This window comes from Meleagris gallopavo, chromosome 2, assembly GCF_905368555.1.
Source record: "Meleagris gallopavo chromosome 2, MGAL_WU_HG_1.1, whole genome shotgun sequence".
Taxonomy (NCBI): Eukaryota; Metazoa; Chordata; class Aves; order Galliformes; family Phasianidae; genus Meleagris; species Meleagris gallopavo.
In genome coordinates this window covers 105,036,208-105,053,817 of record NC_139405.1, presented here as the reverse complement: position 1 = coordinate 105,053,817, position 17,610 = coordinate 105,036,208, and the positions used below count along the sequence as shown (strand labels likewise).

General features: G+C 47.6%; 1 protein-coding gene across 1 annotated transcript in view; it reads right to left on the bottom strand.

Moving 5' to 3' along the window:
- The window catches only part of EXTL3 (exostosin like glycosyltransferase 3), a 136,245-nt gene extending 121,764 nt beyond the window's left edge, over positions 1 to 14,481 (bottom strand). The window contains exon 1 of the mRNA XM_085218282.1: positions 14,432 to 14,481. The gene's annotated coding sequence lies outside the window, so the exon portion shown is untranslated. The remainder of the gene's footprint in view (positions 1 to 14,431) is intronic.
- Positions 14,482 to 17,610: the final 3,129 nt, after the last annotated feature.

Sequence of the window (17,610 nt, the reverse complement as noted above, 5' to 3'; positions counted from 1 at the left end):
TCTGCTAGAAATTCTTGTCAGAATACACTAAAGGTCAATAAACACATACACACATGGTTAAGAAAGAAAGAGCCCTCAAAACCCCAAACCAAAGCCAGATCTGAGCATGCACATTGCATGCATAGCCCCAAACGTGCGCTCCCCAAACTCTGCTTAAATAACCTTTTGGGACAACACTCTGCAGTTCTTTCTGTGAGCTAAGTGAATCATCTGTGCTTGCTGGAAATCCAAAGCGATAGCATGCATAAAACGATCACTCTGGATTAAAGTCACTTTGGGAAAAGGCTGTAAAAGACTGTCTGCCAAGATTGTACTAGAGGTCCACTGGAGACTATGCCATCAGATCTGGAAGTGTGCTGAGAGCATTTTAAAGTGACTAGAGGGAGAAAGACGTACTCCTAGGAACTGGCTGATAAGGGAATCTTAAATTCCAGATCTAGAAAGAAGAACAGATAGTAACAGCGGGGCCCTAAGTCTTGGCTGTAATAGCTGACAGATTTCTTTACAAAATGATCACTGAACAAACACAAGGTGATCTGCTGCAGACTTCTGGCAAATAGCGAAGATGTTATAATAATAGCTGCTTGTGATCACTCAATTCAAGCCCATTTGCCACAAATCGGTTCAGTTTAAGCAAAACTGCAAGGCTTTCAATTCAAACAGAAAAGTTTGTGAATCTGACCAGGTTGAAAGGCAGAAAGGCTCCAGGAGATCTTAAACCAAAGAACACAGCACCACAGAACCATTAAGGTTGGAAAAGACCACTAAGCCCAAGCCCAACCCACCCCCCCATGCCCATCCCTCAGTGCCACATCCCCACAGTTCTGGAACACCTCCAGGGATGGTGACACCCCCACCTCCCTGGGCAGCTGTGCCACTGCATCACTGCTCTTTCTGTGAAGAAATGCTTCCTAATATCCAACCTGAGAACACAACCCATCTGCCACATGCATCCTAAATGGAAGAGGTGAATAAAAAGCACACAGAGGGAAGTTGTGAGAATATGCAGGAGATTGGACATAGCCACAGTCAGGCCTCTAGGCTTCTCAAATACAGAAGCACCTGGTAATCAGATGGTTGCCTCCCTGTTCAGCAACCCAAGCCATTCCATGACTACAGCAGAGGGTAAAGGTGCGTTAGGAGGAAGCCTGCCTGCACCTCCCCAGCCAGAGACAAGCAAAGAAAAAAGCTCTATGCGACTGAAACATCAAGGAAGCAAGGAATGCTCATAGTTTAAACAAAACCCGAGCTAAAATTCACAATTATTCACAAGCTTAGAAGTGCTGGGATGATATTCACAAGCTAGGAAGTGCTGGGATGAACCTTGCCAGCCTGCATTTGAGAGTGCCAATGTGTGTTTGACACTCTCAAGAAGCAGCAGCATGACACACCATCGACACCAGCCCACCTCCACCAGCAGCTCTCTTATTGCAGAGGACTTTGTACAGTATATCTCTGCTCAAGGAAAAAGGAGGCAGCGCTCAGGGAAGCTGTGGCATCAACTGCACGCAAAACTTGAGGACAGAGTTTGAATTGAAACATAACAGGCGTGGAAATACAGAGTGTAAAATGCACCATCGGATCCAAGTTACGCTGTGCTAAAATAACTCAGCACCTGCCTTTGATAAAATAACTGGTCTCTTCTGACAAAAGGGTATTCAATCTTATTTATTTTAAGCAACAAAAAATCTGGGGAATTATTAGCAAAGGGGGGAAAAAGGAATCGATGAAGAGAACGGTGAGATCAATAATAAACACTACTGTGCATTAAGAGCTGCAGGTTTTTTTAAAAGCATCGTTACAAAGTTAAATAATAATAAGTAATTGTCACCATTTTAAGCACAATCTATTTCAAGGACTAAAGTTACTATAATGCACCAAAATGATTTAAATGGGAATATCTATATCTATATATCTAGGCAGTGCAGGCCTGCTGCCAAAATCGACCACTAAAATAGGGCAGCGGTTGCCAACTGTGCCTTTCTCATCGCAGAAAGGGTACTTTCTTCTCTCCACAGTTCACTCAGCTCCACTGTTAGTGCATTAGAAATGGAGAAACCAACTCAAAGGTGAATCATTATGAAAATATTTCTTTAAATGAAAACTTTCTATATTTTTGAAGTAAACCACGTTGCATAACCCCATTAAAACACCTTATCGTGCTCTGTCTTCATAGCTATCAGGTTGTTAACCCATTACACAATGCCTATTAGAAACCTCATCAAGGACCTCTTGGTTTGAGGCTCATTTCCAGCCTAAACTTATTCAGAGCCATTTGTTCTCATGTCCAAACTCTCATTTAACTTAATTAACTCTTCTCCCTCTCTGGTGTTTACACCAGTGTATTTATAGAGCAGGAATATCATTTTCCTTTGCCTGTTTTTGCCACTGGTTTACCACCCCGGCTCCTTTTTGTTGTGCTCTCTGCTCTGCACATCACTTCCCACCGATTCCCTCCTTGGCATCATTTAGAATCTTGGTCATTCTTCCTCCTGCGAGGCCAGGCAGGAATGCTCAGTACATTTTAAACAGTACTCCTCCACCACCATCAGCACTGCACTAATTTCATTCACACTTCATTGTCGCTCGTGGAAACAATGTGGTTGGCAAACACAATCCTAGCATGCATCCTTGTCACCAAGGAATTATCCTATGCTTGAGAACCATACTCCGGTTCCAGAATAGGGAACCTGACTTTGTATCAGAGCTTACATTATTTTCCCTTGCAGGCAAATAGTCCTGAAGCCATTTAATCTTCTTCCATGATATCTTACTCTACGATTCTCTGAAAGGAGACTGCAGTGAAGTGGGGGTCAGTCTGTTCTCCCAAGTAACGCGACAGGACAAGAGGTGATGGCCTTAATTTGTGCCAGGGGAGGCTCAGGTTGGATGTTAGGAAAAACTGCTCCAAAAGAGCAGTGCTGCAGGGGCACAGCTGCACAGGGAGGAGGGGGGGTCACCGTGCCTGGGGGTGTTCCAGAACTGTGGGGATGTGGCACTGAGGGACACAGTGGTCACTGGTGGGGTGGGCTGGGGTTGGGACTGGAGACCTCAGAGGTCTTTTCCAACTTTAAAGACTCTATGATTCTATTATTCCTGGTTTGAAGAAACCCTACAATGTTAATTTCTGCTATTCCATCTATTAATACAATGTTTAACAGCAGTGCTGGGACCAGTCCTTGAGGAACATTACTGCTAACTTGTCTGCCAATCTTTTTTCGGCCATCCTACCTTTTCCTCTGTGATGACAAGATTTATGGATGCAAAGCAATACTTTGCTCCTAAGTGATTGATTTAACCTGTCTTGCTTTGTATTTTTAATCTTTTTTTTTTTCCCTTAATTAAAGTCTGCCTTTTGCTGCTGGAGAGCAACAAAGGCTCATTTCTCTGTAAATCAGGCCTCTGGATAACAGGAAAGCTGTCCTACTTCTACAGTTTGGCATTTGTATAAATTAATAAACTATGCAAGTTAACGCATTTTATGTTAAAAATGGTAAATGAAGTTTGTTAATGAGCATCCTGACTTTTTAATTGTACGTAGGATTTATGCCACAAACTTAAAAAACAATTAGAATGCAGGAAAGCACGTAAGACTTGCAGTTAAATAAAATTAAGCTAAATGTGCTGAATACATAGTTTAAACTAAAACACTTTTATTGTACAAAGGAATTCTGCAGCCTATAAACAGAAACAATTTCATCCATTCAGCATGTCTTCAGGTTTTCAGAACTTGAAACAAAATGAATTTCTATTCTCACACACAAAGGACAAGCTGGTCCTAAAATAAAATGAACGTAGCAAAAACTCTTTTATTGAACTTTTTTTTTTTTTTTTTTAACCTGGATCACTTCCACCAGTCAGTTACACACTGGGTGTTGTTACCAACAATTCTATTAACAGATAGAAGGAAGAGCAACATCAGCAAGCAAAGGTAGATGGGAAGAGCAGGGCTGCTGATTGCAGTCCTGTCTTAAATGTTGAGCAAAGCACGAGCACTTGATTCTTTTGGGGCAGTTCTGGGGCAGCCCTATGCTCTGGAGCTCATCAGAAACCCTGAGATCATCCAACAGATGGCAGTACTCCTCTTTAATCAATACAAGTGCACAGAGAGCAAGAAAAAAGAATAACTTGCCCTTCCAATTACTGTACTGTTCCCCCAAAACCACTAGGCTGAATTTGGAATTCATTCAAATTTAAAGATCACAGAATCACAGAATATCCTGAGTCAGAAGGGACCCACAAGGTTCAGTGAGTCCAACTCAAGATTAAGGAAAATCCCTTTTTTTTTTTTTTTTTTATAGTGTGACAGAACAACACTGCACTTTCTTTTTTTTAATTAAAAAATTGGTTGAACTTTAGAAGTGTTATTATACTGAAGCAGTAGAAGAAGCTGAATATAGAGCATCGTGAAAAGATGCCACTGGGATCAGTTAAAGCCAACAATGAAAACATTCAGAAGGAATGAAGCCAAAAACACAGAAGCAGATTGAACTTGGCGTACGTCATGGCAGGAGGCCAGGGGAAGGAGAGCTCACTATAGCAGCAGCCAGGATTTCTGAGGGATGCAACTCGGGCATCCAGATATCAGGTGGCATCAATGGCTCAGCCAGGCAGACCAGCGAAGCAATGCCCATTTCAATGGCTGAGGCTCCATCCTGGCAGATCTGAACTTCCTACTCACTATATTAAGCTCTACCATTAATAAACACTGAGCTGTTACACACCATTTCCATCTTCAAAGAGCTCCGAAACCAACAACTAATCCACACAACCACCTCCTGGGGTGCAGGGACTGCTTAAAGATTGGAACAAAGGAAAAATGCTGAAGTCACTGGGCATAGCTCCTAAAAGGGAATTTTTTAAATCAGCTTGGCAGAAGGCAGGAATGCTGGGCTCCCAGTCACAAGGCACGGCTTCCTCTGAGGTTTTTTGGTGCTGGGAAGTGCCCACAACCTCAGGTATTTCCCCCAAAACTCAGATTCTCATTTATGAAATTAAATTCTTACGTGGGTACAAAACTGATGGGCAGAGCAGCTCAGGAAATAAAATGGGCACAGTGACAGCACGTCGGAGATCAGCAGAAAGCTTTGGCCACTTACTTGCTAAGCTTTAACCAAGGGAAAATAAAAAAGGCAGACAGAAGCAGAGCCTCCTCGTTGGCCCATACCCCAGCTTTTCCTCCAGCAAATGGAATTACCTTGAAATTTTCAAGAAAGCCATGAAACAAGTTGAGGCTTACAACAAATTCTTGGAGGGAAGACAATATGGAAATGCAGTACATCTCTGTTACGGAGAACTGAAAAAATGATTTTAAAAAATGCTAGAAACAACAATATGTTCCTAAAGGGAGAATAAACCCAGCACACTTGTGTTTTTAAGCACCTTAATGCTGTTATCAATAAACCCAGCTGCATCCTTTTCACAATGCAGCAATGACAATTGACTCAAATGGATGGCACTTTGATAATGCGCCTATTTACCTCTCAAGCCGAAACAGATAAAAATTCAAAGATTACACATCTTTGGTATTTGTATGCTAATATACACAGCTTTAGGGAAATTGCTGCGACTCAACCCACAATTCATTCTGTGCAGGCAGCCACGTTCAAGTACCTACCGGCAATTTTCAGACCGCTCGCAGTATATCTTAGGGCTGTCATCAGTCTGATGCATTATCTGTTCTGCAAGAATCTGTCAGGAGCATCGGGCAGGCCTCCTGGGTGCAGATAGGCAGGATTACAGCTGACTCATCATCTTTTTTTCCTTCCATCCCAATCTGTATAGTCTCACTTTCGATATGGTTTGCCCGTGGTGGACGAAGAGAAGGCGCCTGGTGCACATGTGTGCAAGGGACAGCACGAGGCAATTTGATTTTAATCATAGAATCACACAACCATTAAGGTTGGAAAAGAGCTCCAAGATCATCAAGCCCAACCACCAACCCACCATGACCGTGCCTATTAAACCACATCCCACATCTATCCTCTTGTTAACAATCTCTTCTGCTTCATCTCCTTGGTTTTGTTGGAGGAAAACAACTGGGCTTGAAGGAAACCCTACTAGAAAAAAGCACTCCCGAGGACTTTAGCAAGTCAAGCAGCTCCACTTCCCATGCAGCGACAGGTTTCTTCTAGGGCCAGTTCTTCCCAAACCACCACCCCACTGAAATGCAGAACAGTTTCTGCTGCCAATGAAGACCACCACCCACAGGCAACAAGGAGCTACACCTGCTTCAGGGGACGATTCCTGCCCAGTGTCTGCTCACGCTGGCTGAGCTGCACCTCTCCCAAGGCTCAGTGAGCACCTGGACTGTCCCTCTGCCTGCTTCTCTTGCGCTTGTGCAAACTTAATTAGCCCTGCAGACCTGTCTCTCTTCATCAGGCTTGGCTGAAATCTTCCAATAGGTTCAGGAGGGACAGGGGTGGTGCAAACATGTGTGGTGAGATTGGATGAGATGGAGTGTAACTTAGTAAGACAACAACAAGGATACTGATCGTAAGGGCAAAACAAGGGAGTGCCACTGCAGAGCCAAGCAGTGAGCTCTCAGTGAGACAACCTAAAGATTCTGGCATAGACTATTTAAAATATATATATATATATAGTACTTGGATGTACTCAGGAATAAGGAAAAGTCCAAAATGAGACATTCATAAAAAACAAACTTCTTACTAGGGCAGACAGTGACAGGACAACAGGGAACGTTTTAAACTAAAACAAATGGGATTTAGGTTAGATGTTAGGAGGAAATTCTTCACAAGAAAGGTGGTGAGGCCCTGGCAAGGCTGTCCAGAGAAGCTGTGGCTGCCCCATCCCTGGCAGTGCTCAGGGCCAGGCTGGACAGCCCTTTGGGCAGCCTGGGCTGGTGGGAGGTGTCCCTGCTTTGCTTTTAAAAGGCTTGGAAGTGTGATGAGAAAAGCACTCCATGCAGGCTTGCCTTGGCATCCGGAGGCAGGAAGCCTGCAGTCACGAGATTGCAGTTTTAGGGGCTGCAAAGATGTCCTGGACAGCAAAAGAGTACAGAAGCCATCTCTTGTGCTTCAAGCTAGCATCAAGAGGCAAGGAGCTGAAAGACTTCTGTCAGTTGACTCCTGAAAGTCAATTCAGTAGCAAACACAGCCTATAGTCACCTAATAAACTACTCTGCACTTCAAAATTATATTCAGTATTACGCAAATTACCTTGTTAACAGTTGCAGGGTGAAAATTGTATGTGTTCATGCAACAGTTGCCTGTGCACAGCTACTGGGCACTGCCCCCACCTCCTGCCTCTCTCCCAGCCCTGCTTCATCAAGTAGCTGGGCAAATTGATGAATTGCAGCAAAATGATCTCGCTGCAATGCCTTCTGCTGATGAATGAGGAATACCCTGCCAGAGCATCCTGATTTCAGGTGATGGATTTGAGCCCGGGCTCCAAGACAATTCCTCGTGGCTGACAAGCTCAGCTATTTTCACTCTTAATCTTTATAATATTTGACTGAATAGATCCAAGGTCATCATTTTCACCGAGGTGGCTGTTCAAAATACCACCAGCCTTCAGATTATTTTTAACTGCATCTGGAAAAGTGCAGAATATTCACCTAAGAGCTGGTAAGAACTTTGTCCCTGCGAGATGCCTACACCCTAAGTACACATTTGCAGCAGTGTGAACAAGCAGCTAAGAAGTGGCATTTGTCATCCCACAGCCCAGAGCTCTCACCATCAGACCGTAGGGACACAGACCCCAGGGAACAGACATTTCTCATCCTCCATCACAGCCCAGAAGTTTACTTCTTTTTTCGTGTTAGGAGTCCGATAGGAGGCAGCTTGGTTTTGAAGAAGTGGGAAGAAATAACCATTAATGTGCATCATTTCCTTATACAAACACTGTATAATAGGGGGCGCCTTAAAGTCCCCAAGCCTGAGCCTTACAGAATACAAAGCCTTTTGGGATGCAATATGGTTTTTCCTTCCCATTTTCTTCTCTTACAAAAGCTCAGGTGGGAGTACAACCTTCTCCAGCCCAGCTGCATAGGACTTTCACATGGACCTCTGCACAGCATCAGCTGTGTGTGAAACATCAGTCACGTGTGAGACATTCTAGCATTTGTTGTGCAATCCCTAATTACTGATGTCTGTTCTCTGCATTTCTGCAGCAAGATCTGTAATGTAGCATAGGACATTTGACCTAGCATTCCCTCCAATCTACAGATGGGGAACACCACAAATATTCTTCATCCCCACAACTTCTGTAAGTCTCCAGTTTAATACCCCAAAGAATGAGCAAAAAGAAGGATTTGGGAGAAATTGTTGTTCTCTGCCCCCACCACTGCCAGAGCAGCACGAGTGCCTTTTACACAATTCCCCTCTGTCACCAGGGACAATACAGCCAGCTTTTGCAAAATGTCACAACTCTATCTGCTTTAAAAGGATATAAACTGCACCATTTTGAGCCCTTCCGAGGCTGGGTGCAGGCATGGGGCTGCAGGAGGACATGGATGATTCAAAATCATCATTGTGCAGGGCACCAGAACAGGAAGAAATGCAGCAGCTGAGTCTGTGCCATCAGAACCAGCAAGTGGCGATGGAAAAGCCTGGCAAGGGAGCAGCAGAAAACCTCTAGGGATCCAGGGCTTCACTCCTACATAGAACATCCAAATCAAACCAAGAGAGGAATTTTAATTCTCAAATTAAGATGAGTTTGGAGGTAAACGAATGGTTGGAAAGTCAAATGAAGCTAATCCCCTTCCTCCCCAAAAAAGCAACAGATGCTGCATTAAACGGCCTGCAGGATGAGCAGTCAGTACCCATGCTGGTGGCACACACGGCCCTTACTGGTCTAACAGAGGTTAACAAGAAGGCTTGTGCTCCAGAAAACAGTCCTATTTATATACTCATGAATGTGTGCATACACATGCTGGATCACTTCTGCAAATTTGGCTACAGCCTGCAGGATTTAAAAAAGAAACCCACACCCACTATTGCAAGAGTTGCAATGAAGTCAGGCCTGCTGGTGCCAATGAGTTATAAGTGCTCACAGCAGCCGGGATTTGGGATCCCTCCATGTTTTGTTTCCTTGGAGGTAACTGCACTGTTATCAGGTGATGCAGGATATCAGGCTCTGACTCTTGGCCCTCCAGTTCATATACTGGAACAAAGCAGACGTTTGATGGCATCTGCATTGCTGACTCAATCGCGTATCTTCGTTCTGATACTGTCCTTGGAAAAGGGACATGGAGGGAAAGAGTTCTTCAAAGCAGCACACAGTGGGCAGCACGGCCTCACTTTGCTGTTTTGCCTCAAGGCATCACCGGTAAAACCAGGCAGGTAACAGAAGTGCAACCCTGCCTCCTTCCCACATCCACCAAGCTGAGGTTTTCAGCTCCACACAAAGTTGTTAAAGCAACTTTAAAAGAACATCCCAACTGCCCGTTTGACAACAGCATTCAAACAAAGGAAACCTTGCCCCATCTTCTCCCTGCACATTACATGTACTCAGCCTCAGAAAAAGGTGGAAGAAAAACAACTTCTTGTTGAGGCTCATCCTACCTTCAAGCAGCTATTCCAAGCTCTATAATTTTTTTCCCCTGAGTTTAAGCTCTGGCACATCTTGTTTTCTTCCTTCTAGAGAACAAACAAGAAGAGCAGCAGCCCTGTAGGTAATGAAACCCTCCTCCAACTTGAAAAGTACTGAGCTGTGAGCAAGGAGGTGACAAACAAGAGAAATTAGTACCTGAGAGGACAGTAATCATGCGTGGGAGTAGTGCTTCCCAGCAGGAAGGCAGATCTCTGCCATGGCAGCCATCAGGAATGTCCACAGCCCCATGTGCCAGACCCACACACATGATTGCTGCCTACATCCTCCTCCTGCCATGCCTGGATCACCCCCAGCTGTGATGGATGAAGCTCCCCCACTTTGGTCACAGGGGCTGTGAGACCACCTGAACTTAATATTGGGCTATTTAGCAAAGAAAAGGTCTACAGCTGTACACATACATCTTTATCTCCACGGTGCAACCTAGGCTGGATTCATAGAATCATTAGGGTTGGAAAAGACCACTACGACCATCTTGTCCAACCAGCAACCCACTGTCCAACTGTTGACCCATCATGTCAATCCATTTGTTGTGTTGACAGGGATGATACTGGAGAGGTTTGGCTCTACCTCACATCCTGGATGATATTTTGCTGGTTACAGGTGCAAACAAGACCTCAGCAACAGCCAGTTCGGAAACTCCCCTCCTCTGCCACCTTGCTTCCTGTAGGGACAGTGCAAGAGCCCTCCCAACGAGATTCCCTGAGACCACGCAGTCAACCTAGACCATGTCCACGTGGGCTCTGGAGGCCTTTGGAATAAGCCAGGTCTACAGCAGCTCCCCACAAACTCCAAGGATCTCCACGAGTGAAGAGGCAGCAACGGCATCACCAAAACCAAGGTCCGAAAATCAAGGCCCAAAGGATCCAGAAGGTTCACAGCAACAAAAACAAGCCCGGGGCTGAAGGCCTCAACATCTGGTGCAAGGCTGAGGCCTCCCTTCCAGGAGATTCGTGTCTCATCACGCATCTGCCTTGATCGAATGCTCTTCCAGGCTTAGACACGCCGAGAGATTCCTTTGGTGAGTAACCACCCGTGAGCTCACTTCAACATTTCTGCCCACTCCCTCCATCCTGCACATAGCCTGATAGCCTGTGGGGTTTCCTTCCCTCCGAGACCTCTGCTCCACCAAACGTGGTCCAAAAACCATCAGAGACAGACAGCAGCAAGAAGTATTGTGGATTTCGGAAGCCACCTCCAACCAGGTCCAGCACTAACGTCACTCACTAGTGACAAGCACTGCATCCACCTGCAGGGCTCAGTACCTGCTGAATTTTACCCATTCCAGTTCAACTCTGCTGTTTTATTCATCACAAACAGCAATTCAAGGCAGGGCAGCTTTTCACAGAACCATAGGATGGTTTGGGTGGCAGTGTACAGCCATTAAATAAAATATAAACACCTCATCTATTCTTAACATTGGGTTTGATCTTCACTGTTTCTACTCCCCTTTTTCAGGGTAATTTGCAATTTATTTGGTTGCTTTTTGAGAAGCGAGAGCGTGGGGCAGGGCTGACTTACTGCCTAATCTCATTTTTGATCTATTATTAAACAGCTGCTTTCTTTTCACTTTTTCACCCTTCTTTAGGAAGCCAGAAGCCCCAGCAGAAATTACAAATCCAGAAAGAAAGATGAACTGCAAAATGAAAGCTGGGGGAAAAAGAATTGCTTGTGGGGTTTTTTTTGTATTGGGATTTTTGTTCTGTTTTCTCTTTCTCAGCTTCAAGAACTCTATAATGCCAGCCAAGTAGGAGAAAATATGCTGAAAGTGATGGAAATGCAAAGTATTGGCCCCAGTGCCACTGCTGACACTGGACAACCCCCAGCCCAGGCCAATGCCTATGAAATTCCCCCATGGAGATGGTTTAAAAACAGGACTGTGCTGATATGTCCTCGTGCTTTTAGCAGCATTGCTGATTCTCTAGCAAATCCCTGGGCTCTGGGAACATGTCACAGAGCCACATGCTTGCATTTCCAAATGATGGCAGAGCTGGGATGCACTGAAAGCTGGAACAGGGTGGCAGAGCCGAGTCCAGAAGTCCTCAAGGAACCCACAAAATCTTTTTTTACCACCTTTATCGGGGTCTTTTGTAGCAAAACACAATCCCTGCCAAGAGCTGACGCACACACAGAACATGCAGCCAGGTATGGGGTGCTGCAAAGGTGCAGCAGCACTCAGTGCCCTCCGCCTTCACTGCAGGGTGTTGTTTAACAGCTTTCTGATTATTTCATTACTTTCTCCTCACCCACTGCAAAATAACAGTGCTTATGCTTGCCCTGCAAACCCATGTGTGACCTCTTGCTCCAGCTCCCAGGGACAGATTCGGTTTCAAGCAAGCACAGCCAGCCCGAGGAGCTGAGCAATTCCCAGGCAGGTCCCTGGCACCTCGCTGCAGGATTCCGCACACATTCACACACGGGGCTGTTTGCACAGATATGGGCTCATTTGCACAGGTACACACCTCACCTGCACACTCCTGGCTTCCACCTCCTGGCCAGACCCACTGCACGGAGCTGGAATCGCTCACTGCCGGCTCCTGCCCAGATCACCCAGGTACAGCCCCAGGGATGGCCGAGCGCTCGTTAGCATCTCCTATTGATTGATTTCATTACTGTAACCCTTTTCCTATTAATTTCCTATGACAGACATTTCATTAACTCACAAGAAGAGAGCCATCCCCCAGCCATCAGAAGCACAGCCCGGTGAGAGTCCCACGTACCGACACTACCCTTTAGAAGGCAGCGCAATGTAGACTTCTTTAGCTTGGAAGTGATCTTAAAGATCATCCAATTCCAACTCCCAGTTTCTTAAGAGCCTTTACTTTAAAGCACAGCTCAAACGGATGAAGATTTTGCAGTAAAACTGGGCAGATTCAGACCCAATCTGTAGGAAAAAGCATTCTCAAGCCACGCTCCATCACCAGCCGGAGTGAGACGTCCCCTTCTGCCCTGCTGACACACCAGCGAAGCAGCCTTCTGGGCAGGAGTGAAGTCAGAAAGCGCCTGCCCCCAGGAATGCATTTCTCCTAACAAGCTTTTCTTACGTGCTTTCTCATAAGGTGGAATACATTGAACAAACTGCACCAAATTTAAGTCTCAGCCATGAATCCTGCTCTGCACAAAGCAGCCACTGGTCCCCCATCAGGGCACAAGAGGTAATTTCAGCTCAGGATTCTATTTTTGCCCCAATAAAACACTACTTCCCAGTGCCCCAGCTCTGTGCCATGCACCGTGCAGAGCAGCTCGTGGGGCTGTAGGGAGCAGCAGCAGTTTTTTTTCACTTGGTTTTGCAGATTGGAAGTGAAGGCTGGAGGTGAAAGGAGGCATTTGGGGCCGTGCTGCCTGCAGCAGGGTGGGAGCAAAGAAACCCAACCCCAAGACAAGTTGATTTGCTTTTGCAGTCAATCTCCTCTCCAGCAGTCACTTCCTCAGTGCTGCTCTGCTGAGGGCAGTATGCAAAACCCTGAATTTAAACAAGCATCCCAATATCTGCACCCTAACATCATCCACATCCTCAACATGCGCACCCCCATATCTGCACCAACATCTCCAACTTCCAACGCCTCCAACCCCAAGTAACATCCGCATTCACCCCATCATAATCTGTACCCCAATATCTGCATCCCCCAGTATCTGCATCCCCACTAACATTTGCATTCACCAACATCTGCACCAAACATCAGCATCCCAACATCATCCATATCTCCCAATAACCTCCACATCCCCAACACCACCTGCATCCCAACACCTACATAACCCAACACCTGAAACCCTATATCCCCTGCATCCCCAGCATCCGCATCCCAACATCTCCATCCCCAGCATCATTGGCACCCCTCAACATTTGCATCCCCAACACCTGCATCCCCCAATAACATCCACACCCCAACACCCACACCCGATGCCATGGCCCAGCACCCCCATCCCAACACAGCCCTCCCACATCCTGGTCCCCATGCCAGGAGGAGGAGACGGAGGAGCCCCTGCACACCCCAAAATTCCACAGCCTCAGATCGCACCGTGCCAGCAGCAGCCTCCTTGCAGCCCTGCATGGAAAGAACTCGGGAGCAACTTTCGCCTTCTCCTATTCCAGGAGCCGCTTTACACAGATGTATGTCGCAGCATCATTGTGCAACCAAAGGTGTTTCCCCTGAAATTTGCATTTTGGGGCTCAAGACTCACTGCCCTCACCCCAATAGGCAGCAGAAAACCCCAAAGGGCTCCAGGAACAAGGCGATATCCCAGGGAGAGCTGCTGCTGGGCTGGGTGTGGGGAGGGGGCAAAGGGAGACGGAGGGGGAGAGTAACGGTGAAGTGAGGGAATGAGGGGGGAGGAACCGAGTGGAGTCAGTGAGGGAAAATGAAGTGAAAGAAACAAATAGATGGAAGTAGGGAAGGAGAAAAAGGGGAAGGAAAAGGGGAAGGAAAAGGGGAAGGAGGAGAAGGAGGAAAAGCGGAAGAAAAAAGAAAGAAAAAGTAAATGAAACAAAAGAAAAAAGAAAGGAAAAAAGAAAGAATAAATAAACTAAGTGAAAAAAATAAAAGAAAAAAAGAGAAAAAATAAATGAAAGGATGGAAGAAATGAAAGAAAAAATAAAGAAGAAAAAAGAAGGAAAAAAGAAGAAAATGGGGAAAAAAGAGAAATAAACGAAAAGAGAAAAATAAAAGAAATAACTAAAAAAAAAAAAAAGAAGAAGAAAAAAAGGACAATTAAAAAAAAATGGGAAAAAAAAAGTGAAGGTAAAAAAAATCAATTAAAAAAAAAGAAATCAAAGAACCAAAGCGAAGAACGAAAGCAATGACGCAGCGGGAAGGCCGGCTCGGCTCCCGGCTCCTGGCTCGGACCCCCCTCGCCCCGTTACCTGCGGAGCGCCTCAGCCCGGACCCGCGCTGCCGCGGCCGCTGCCCGGCGCGGGGCGGGGCGGAGCGGAGCGGAGCGGGGGCCGCGCTCGCTGCATTGTGGGAGCGGCGCTGAGGCGGGAGCGGGGCGCCCCCTTGCGGCGGAACGCGGTTGGGCGGGAAACAGCGGGCGGGAAAGGGAGGGTGTGTGTGTGGAAGGGGGGGTTGTGGGCGTGTGGCTGAGGGGTAATTAGTGCGGCTGGGGGGCAGTAAATGTATGTGGGATGGGTAATTAGTGCAAGTGAGGGATGGTAAGGGTGTCTGGTGTAATGAGTGCAGCTGGTGGGCATGTAGGGTGGGTAATTATTGCGGCTGAGGGGTAATTAGTGCGGCTGAGGGGCAATGAGGACATGTGAGAGGGATAATTAGTGCAGCTGAGGGGTAATTAGTTTGGCTGAGGGGCAGTGAGGACACATGGGAGGGTAATTAGTGCAGTTGAGGGTTAATGAGTGTGGCTGAGGGGTAATTAGCACAGGGTGGGATAGTGAGGGTGTATGGGATAGTGAGTGTGGCTGGGGGGTATGGTGGGTGTGTGGAGTGAGTAATTAATGCAGCTGAGGGGTAATTAGTGCATCAGAGGGGTAATTAGAGCAGCTGAGGGGTAATGAGCGTAGGTGAGGAACAGTAAGGGCTTGTGGGGTGGGTAATTAGTGCAGCTGAGGGGTAATTAGTGCTGGGGGAGATAGTGAGGACATATCGGGTAGTGAGTGTAATTGGGGGGTACGATGGGTGTGTGGGTGGGTAATAATTAGTGCAGCTGAAGGGTAATTAGTGAAGCTGAGGGGCAATAAGGACTTGTGGAGTGGGCAAACGGGCCGTGTGGGGTAATTAGTTTGGCGGGGGGTGATAAGGGTGTGTGGGGTGGGTAATTAATGCAGCTGAGAGGTAGTTAATGAGGGTGAGAAGTAATTAGTGTGTAGCTGGAGTGGGTAATTAGTGCAGCTAGAGGGCAGTAGGGGAATGTGGGGTAGGGAACAAGTGCAGCTAAAGGGTAATTAGTGCAGCTGGAGGGAGTAAGTTGGGGATGTAGGGTAATTAGTGCAGCCGGGGTTGGGTAATATGGGTATGTAGGGCGGGTAATTAATTAGTGCAATCAGGGTGGGGGTGGTAAGTAATGCAACTGGGGCAGTAACTGCAGCTGGGACGGGTAAATAATGCAGCTGGGGTGATTAGTGCATGTGTAGGGGTAATTAGGGCCATAGGGTGATTAGTGTGGATGGGGTTGAATTAGTGACGCTGGGGTTGAAATTAATGCAACCGGGAGGAGTAATTAGTGCAGTGGTGTAATTAATGCATGCGGGGGTAATAACTGTACTGGGGTGGTGGGGGAGTTAATGAGGACAGGTGGGGCAATTAGCGCAGCTTGGTGTACTAATTGCAGCGGGGCAATAACTGCATCCGGGGGGTTACTGGTGCACCTGGCTGTAGTTAAGCAGCCCAAGCCCCGCTCGCCCCGTGCCCCAGTGCCGGGCGCTGCCGCTCACGGGGTGGCACTGTTGTGTTAGGAATGCACGCAGCCCCGCGATCGTGCTCCTGGCCGCCGGTTCCCGCAGCCCTGCCGGTCCCCATGGCTCTCTTGTGGGATTCTCAAAGCTTGTGGAGCCCTCAAGGCACCATGGTGCTGCCCCCGGAGCTGCATCCCTCGTAACAGTGCTGGTTGCAGCTCTCCACTGAATCCAGGAGACGTCCCCGTCCTGAGCATCTCTTTCTGAGCATCCCTCCAACACCTGAGCTTCCATTCGTCCCTGTGGGCATCCCTCCCTCCTTATAAGAATCACAGAATGGCCTGGGTTGAAAAGGACCACAATGCTCATCCAGTTCCAACCCTACTATGTGCAGGTCTCCAACCAGCAGACCAGGCTGCCCAGAGCCACATCCAGCCTGGCCTTGAATGCCTGCAGGGATGGGGCATCCACAGCCTCCTTGGGCAACCTGTTCCAGTGCCTCACCACCCTCTGGCTGAAGGAGATAAGCATCCTTCTTTCCCCCTGAGCATCTCTTCCTCCCTCCAACCACCCCTCCCACCCCAACAAGCAGCCTCCATCCCCCTGTGGCAACATGTCATCTCTTCATCCCCATTCTTCCAAGCTCATTTACGAGTCCACCAACCCCAAGACCCTCAAGGGCGCTTTGTGCTTAAGGACAGAGAGCACAAATGATTTGAGAGAAGCCCTGCTGACAGTGGGAACAGAGGATGAGTTCCCTGCATGCAACATCCCGAGGGCACTGGGAAAGCCCCCAAACCCGCCTGCAAAGGCAAACCAGCCTAGGAGCGGCTGCCTCGCCACAAATGAAAAATAAGAGCAAAGTTAACTTCTGTCTGATCCCATTTTCCTGCAGCCAAGCAGATGGTTTGCTTCTCTTGGCAGAGGCAGCGCCTTATCTGATCGCAGCGCTGGAACGGGGGAGAGCAGAGGGCTTTGAAGGCAGCGCGGGAGCCGGCAGAGGTATGTCGGGGCTGGCTGCTCCTGACAGCTCCAGGTGGGATTTGCAGGGCTGTGTTGCAATGCAGGGCCTGGGGGGATTTCTCAGCAAAGCCGAGCCCTGCACTGTGTGGTGGGGCCAGCAGGCAGGAGCGGGGCAGGAACGAGGGGGATGCAACGCCCTCAGGAGGAGAACAAAGGCTGTTCTGTGCCTTCCAAGGCAAAACATGAAGAAATAAAGTTTGCATTTGAAGTTCTGAGCGCTAGAAACATCTCCTCAGGTGCTGCCCAGAAGCAGCAGAGCTCAGCTCTGTGTCTCTGACACAGAATGGGCAGGGTTGGAAGGGACCTCAAGGATCACGAAGCTGCAGCTCCCCCTGCCACATGCAGGGCCACCAACCTCCACATTTGATACCAGCCCAGGCTGCCCAGGGCCCCATCCAACCTGGCCTTGAACACCTCCAGGGATGGACGGGGCATCCACAGCCTCTCTGGGCAGCTGTTCCAGCACCTCACCACTCTCACAGGAAAGAACTTCCCCCTGACATCCAACCTAAATCTTCCCTCCTTCAACTAAAACCATTTCCCCTCATCCTGCTGTTATCTACCCTTGTAAAGAGTTGATTCCCCTCCTGTTTGTAGGCTCCCTTTAGGTACTGAGAGGCAGGACTCTCCTCCGGGGTGGAATTCAAACACGGCGCACTTTTGGACAACAGCAC